The following is a 7,063-nucleotide window of genomic DNA, read 5'->3' on the forward strand; positions in this document are numbered from 1 at the left end:
AAATGACGGAAGAAAGAATGTGATCGAAACGATCGAACGATCGGATTAAAGTGGAAGAAAAAGTCTGGCGGATGGTCGTGTCCGGATGGTCGTGAGGCGTGACGCGTTATCTGGACGCTCCCCAGAGTTATTAAGCGTCGAGGCGCGGGATAAGTAGGCCAACTAAGCGGCGACGCTTTGTGATGTAGATAACTCGCGGCTAATGCAAATGCATTCGTACGCATGCACGCCTATATACGCACGCACGCGATGCCCCTGTGTGCGTTTGCACGCGTGTTGCGAGCTACGATGGAATGCGCGGGTAAACAAAGAGCACGCGCGAGTACAGTACGTTCCACGAGCGGCGAATATCTTTTATCATCGAGTCGGCGCACGCTATGGAAACCTAACAAATTTGTACTTGTTAAATGTAGAAGGACGAGCCATAAATTGTAAAACCGCGAATCGCGTAATTCAAATGACATACATAAGGCAATTATTGAGACTTAAGAAAATGAAAAGTATATTAAAGACAATAACGTTTATAAATTATCGAATTACGTAAAATGATTGTAATATTTATAGCGTGAAACGATCCTCTCGCTAAGTTCGTGCGTTCGTAAAAGATACGAATATGAATAAATATTCGCGGATTGTTTAATTATTAGTAAAACTATATCGCGCCATAAATTACAAGTTGCAAACTTTAATAAATTCTACTGACAATAGCGACAGGTGTGATAACGAAACAACTGGAAATTTCCAAATAAATGTTTCGTATTATCGTTTACAATTATACAAATTTAAATTTGCAGAAATATCTACGGATTAATTGATTATCGGTACAGCTTTATGAGTCGTAAGTTAAAAATTTGCAAGTCTTAAATCCTATCGCGTAACAGCGATAGATGTATCAATTAAATAATTGTAGAAATAAATTTTCTATATTTTCTAATTTATAAAATAAAGTTTATAAAAATCTGAATTTGCAGGAATCGAAATCTGAATTTACAGCAGACAATGAAATAGAAAACCGAGCCTTCGTTTTTTTCGCCCATCGATCTATGAAACAGCCTCTAGCCACGATCTCACGGGACAAAGGAAATCTACATTGAATCGCGGCGCGGTGCGACGTGGCGTTGGTGGAAAGCGGGCTTAAAGGCCGCAGATTAGTCGTTAAACCGAGCACCGGTTACATGTGTAAGTCGCGATAATAATACCATAATTCCTTTCAGGAATAATGGAATACGTACACCAGTGACCTAGTGCCGTAATGGCGGCGAGCAAAACGACATCTTCGATAGCGCAGCTGCGTTATTTCATGCATGTTATTAACGTTCCAGCTCTATCCTCTTTCAACGCGAATTCTTTTCACTTTGTCGCGCTAGCATAAATTTATTCCTTCGTCTTGAAATATCGTTTATTGCAGGCAGCCGCTTCTCAGAATCGAAGAATCGAAAACTTTTGCATAGTTTCACGTCATTGACGCTTCCGAGCGAGAATGTTAATGCGTGGCTTCAGCTGGTCCCAGTGCAATTCCAAGACTCGTTTCGTCTCGATTCCAAGAAACGTGGGCAGCGCGATATTTAATCGTCGATTTCCTCGTGTCGCATTTTTCTATGGTGTTTAGCGATATAACGTCGCCACTCCTAACAGTCGTCGCTATAAAGCTATCATCAAGATAATGAGTGAAATTTCACGAATAAACGCAACCACGTGTCACATTGTTGCTGAACGTTCGGTAGAAAGTGGTTTTACAACGAACGAGATTCTGTTGCGCGCGAATTATCGAAATGTGTAAAGACGTTGAAGTGTAAATGAAACTGAAGATGAAAAGGTTGTTCGTGAGAGACGAGAACGAGATTATCAAAATCTCTCGAGAGAAAGTAACCGAACGGAACTGGAATAAGACGATCTTTACGACGTTTCGACTACCAGACACGTATTTACGAACAAATGTATTTACCTTTACGCTTCTTAATTCGACTACAAACTCTCTATGCTACTTTTAAAATCGAATCTCGATTGATTCAACTGTTCGTTCGAAATTCTGTTGCGTTTAAATTAGCGAAATTTCCAACCACGTGGACGTGTAAATGAAAACCGAACGTAGAAAAATTTCTTATCGCCGTAAATAGGAAGAAGCAAGAAAAAAAGTACATGAACGTACACATTATCGGTGGTCAAATGGTCGGAATTCCAGGGAAAACAAACGAAACGAAAATGGAACAACGTTATCTTTACGTTCCGAAGGAACAGTTTATCGTAACATTAAAGTCACGTTTTTTAATCTGTCAATATCGACAAGGATATTGTTGATAGTAACAATGAAACGAGGTCTCTTATCGATGAAAATATGACATCCGGGCACGTGAAACGCGTTTCGAAACGACCAATTGGAATGTAAATATCCGATTGATGCGCATAATCACGCCCGCGCCCCTTGTATGCTGATCCGTGCACGATGCTCCGAAATACACAATACGAAAGTGGGCCTCCAATTTTCTTATGCTAATACCCCGCTGTCCTCCATTCGATGGAATCCTTTCCCAAAGTGCGAGATGCGTTTAATTCGTTTCACGCGCGCTCGCAACGGGCAGGATCGTGTTTCTCTTGAAAACCGAGTCACGGATTCCGCGAGTTGCAAAATACTCGATGCATCAGTGGTATTTGCGCGTGACAAGCGTGTCATTCGAACAGCGATACACCGATGCGATGGCCGATGTTTTGGAGTTGAACGAATGACGCTTTGCTCCGAAATTGAGTTACGTACGTTTTCGGGAATTACGATTTTCCGTAGCTTCGTTGAGTTTCTAATGACATTCCGCGTTCGAGGTAGAAACAAATCGTCGCTTACTTTTATTTCTCTATTTATTTACTTAAAAGGCTCCTGATAAAATTCTGTCTACGCGGAATATTATCTTCTTAATTAAGATTCCGAGTGTAATTTTGCTTATATCCGATATGTTCTCGTGTAAGGCTGTGCCAAAATTTTTCTTACGTTCAATCCTTTCGACGTTTACGTCGAGTACAATGTCGTCGCGAGAAAGTGGCATTTTTCGGTTTAACGATGAGTATACTCGTCATCGAGAGAAACGAATCCTAAAATTTAGATAGAACAATAAATATATTCGTAATTTTAACACATTTCAGAATAACAACGAACTAGAGATTAATAAATAGGTGGCAACGATCAAGAAACTGTGGGTTAAACTATCGAGGGTTCAATGTTTTCAGATGACTTCAGATTTTAGTATAATACGGGATTTTGTGCGTGGATCGTGTGTTGGAAAAGTTCATAGGACTCGAAAGTCATCTTTCCGTACTATACTACAAGTAAAAAATATTCGGTCAATAAATAAATAGTCGATCGTGATGTTAATGCGAAATAAAATAAACTGTTACGAAAGTAATTTTAGAAATGAAGTTGTAACGAAGAAGAAGTCACGTTGCATAGGTGAGGCAATTTTTTTCTGTTACTGATACCGTTACATACGAGATTATAATATCCGAATAAATTTCTCTTGACATCCAGAGGCGTGCAATTTGTCAATCGAAAAGTGAAAGCGTGAAAAATCGTGTCAGAAGAGATGGAACAGGTTTTCAAAGAAGTTGATCGATGGGGTGATTTTATCGAAACAAAAAGAAAAAAAAAGAAGCATAAAGAGAAGTGGCGAATTGAAAAGAGGTCAATCACGGTATAAGCGGCGAGTCGTATTAAATCAGAAATTGATATTAAGTCGTTCAAACGTTCGGTAAACAAATGGCATGTTGCCAGACTCGAAGCAATACGGCAATACACCGATTGGCAATGCACCAATTTATCACGTGACGGATTAACGAGCCAATGGATTTTATAGAACGTCACCGGTGTATTTAACACGGGCGAATAGCAACGAATTTTAAAACTCTGGTTCGTCAATGATTTGTCACTACTTTTTTCCCTCGCGAGTAATAGCTCGATTAATTGGAGCAATTAATTCTTCAGAGACAAAGACAAAGGTATCTACGCTCGATGAAATTTATCTTCGATGTTCGATGTTAGCACAGATATTCATAGTACTGTTATTTAAATATTCTGTTTATTACTATTTAAATATTCTTTAAATATACCATAGAGTTTTCCAATTCATTTATTTTCTAATCTTTTCCCTAATTCTCTAATAATTTCCTAATTCTCGAACAAATCTTCAACTTTTGAAATGTTGTCACACTTATAAATCTTTTACCTATAATAAATTAGCAAACTTTGTTTAGGAGCCTCGTTTTCGCTTTATCGATTCTTTTCTTCTCCTATTCTGGCCGTGAAGAAGAAGGAAGGAATAGCAACGTTCTGCCCCCTCTCCCCGTTCTGCCTCCTGTGTCCACAAAGAAAGGCAAAGTTTACGTTAGATAAGGAATTGCGTGCCGGTCGACCAAACACAGATTTCGAGCCGCTTTGTTTGGAATCGCTGACAAAGATCCAGATTATGCGGAGCCAGCATCGAGCTCGCGATAAGGGAATACATAGTTCGAAGGCCGCGACTAGATATACCGGCTGTCCATGAAACAAAGAGACTCAGACAAAATGCAGGAATTCTTTGCTCTTTAATTTATCGCGTGTCGAACACGGTGTCAACTATTGGAAACGACGTTAAAGAAGGAACAAAGGATTGCAGCTAAATGGGACGTTGTACCTTTGTCGAGCTATTTTTCAAATAATTGTAGGTAGCTTTGTTGGGTGTAACCTGATATTTTACTTAAAAAGAAATTGCAGTCGAAGTTGTTTCCTGTATTTCAAGTTTAGTTTCGAATGTGTAAGTACAGGATTCAAAATAATCTTAAGGAACCGTCATAAATGTGGCATTTTTACAATCATGACTCATAAATTCGTTAACTTGCAATTCGTGACGTTCCGTAGAATTATTATTTAGCCCTGTAGATTACTTAATGAAACAAGTAATACTACAAACAGCACTGGAGGGCCGTTTTTTGTCTCCTAGAATTAACCCCCATCCGTTAGTTTCTATCTTGTGCGCTGGACACACTCGTCACTAGCTTTTCCTCCGCAACCTGACCCTCGCCAAACCTTACTTGCTAGTTACAATTCTCACAGAACACATGGTGACTTGCCAATAACACTTTACGCTAAAAACATCTTACAAAGCTAGTTACAATTCTCGCAGAGCACATGGTAATTTGCTAACAACACTTTATATTGAAAATATCTTACGAAGCTAGTTACAATTCTCGCAGAACACATGGTGACTTGTTAACAACACATTATATTGAAAATATCTTACGAAGCTAGTTACAATTTTCGCAGAATACATGGTGACTTACTAACAACACTTTATATTGAAAATATCTTACGAAGCTAGTTACAATTCTCGCAGAACACATGGTGACTTGCTAACAACACTTTATACTGAAAACATCTTACAAAGTTATTGGGTTGGCAACAATGTGATTCCGGATTTTTCCATTAGGTGGTATTGACAAAATCTGCGATCACTTAGTTGCCAACCCAATAGTTATAATTCTCGCTGAACAGATTTTAACTTGCGATTAAATCTTTGTATTTTCGCAACGATACACGCGATACATTCGCAAACTTGTCGTATTGGAAGTTGTTAAAAATGAAGTGTTACTTCAATTGTTAGCCAAATTAATATTAATCAACCACGTCTATTCTCTTAACCGAAATAGGGAATCGACTGAATTCGTGGCGTCGATTGTCTAATCGTAACGGGAATGTACGCTTCTTGTTGACGCGTTATCTCGCGGTCGCGTCTCTCCGCGAAACGGTCGAAGAGGAGTAATTTGAAAAAAGCTGCAAAGGAAGTTTGAAGTTCTTCTTTTCTTCAATCCAAAGATCTCTAAGCGTTCTATTTTAAACGTTCCTCTGAAAGGATCAATTTCATCGAATCTCTGCCGTAACGTTACAATCGAGTTTCTCGGAAAACAAACCGATCAACTCCATTTTTTCGTTTCTTAATTTCATTACGCGATACAATTAACGTTACGATTAATAGTCGATTATCGAGAAACGAACGATTTATTAGGTTGTCGGAAAAGTTTCTTTCGTTTTAAAAGGAAATAATAGACGCACAATGTTTTCTGTTTTACATTAGTTTATTGAATTATGCACGAACCTAATAATAGGAATAAAACGAAATGGATCACACCTAATTCAATAAAATAATATAAATCGGCAATTGTTGTTCATCTATTATCACCTTATCGAACGAAAGAAACTTTTCGAACAACCTAATACTTCCACAAATTCATACATTGCAAGAGGATGGTATAGATAATGACCGATTCTAAAGTAAATTTAAAAAACAACGCTCGTAAAATGTCAGTATTTTTTTACAATCTCAATTTACGGAGTCGTGATCAATGTGAGTTCTTAATATCATAATTATTATACTACGACCATACTTCCAATCTTATTGGGGACGAACGTCGTTCAATGTCTGTTTTTCCTCGGTCGGTCGCACGGTACAGTTCGAATTACTTAAATAAATAGGGAGCGCGCCAGGGTGCTGATTACGGTCTCGTCTAAGCCAATGGATAGAACCCTCGAAAATGCGTGGCACGAGTCTTTTTCATGGAACCGGGCAAGGTCACGCGAACCCTCCTGGACCCGTTGTTAGCTAAAGAATGCAAGATAAGATACAAAACCACTGAATATCCTCCGTGAACCACTTCCTCGTTCTAGAATTTCGTGCGGCCACTGCGTCGAACGCTCTCGATTCTTTCTTTCTTCCTTTCTTTTTATCCAAGAGATTTTAACATACAACGACATTCGAGTCCTTTCGAAGTACGAACTGCAGCGTTCGACGGTTCGACAGTTTCCCGTTTTTTATCTATTTACCGAATGTCCAGCTGGACAAATTGTAAAGTGCAAATTGAACAATAAAAAGGAACGATTTTTATCTCGTTTCGTGTCATTTAACACTAGAACTACCGATAGTTAACACGAAGCTATTTCTACCAAAACCAGTGAAAATGACTGGTCTTTAAAAAATACCTGATAATAGAATATTTGTATATTTATTGATTTATTACTTTCTTACAGAAGCAATTCCATGTTCTGCAG

At 38.5% G+C, this 7,063-nt stretch overlaps 1 long non-coding RNA gene across 1 annotated transcript in view; it reads left to right on the plus strand.

Annotated features, from left to right (window-relative positions):
• Positions 1-1,191: 1,191 nt before the first annotated feature.
• Positions 1,192-7,063, plus strand: part of LOC122570729 — a 79,197-nt gene continuing 73,325 nt past the window's right edge. The window contains exon 1 of the long non-coding RNA XR_006317895.1: positions 1,192-1,937. This is a non-coding gene — a long non-coding RNA (uncharacterized LOC122570729). The remainder of the gene's footprint in view (positions 1,938-7,063) is intronic.

This window comes from Bombus pyrosoma, linkage group LG9 (assembly GCF_014825855.1).
Source record: "Bombus pyrosoma isolate SC7728 linkage group LG9, ASM1482585v1, whole genome shotgun sequence".
NCBI classification, from domain to species: domain Eukaryota; kingdom Metazoa; phylum Arthropoda; class Insecta; order Hymenoptera; family Apidae; genus Bombus; species Bombus pyrosoma.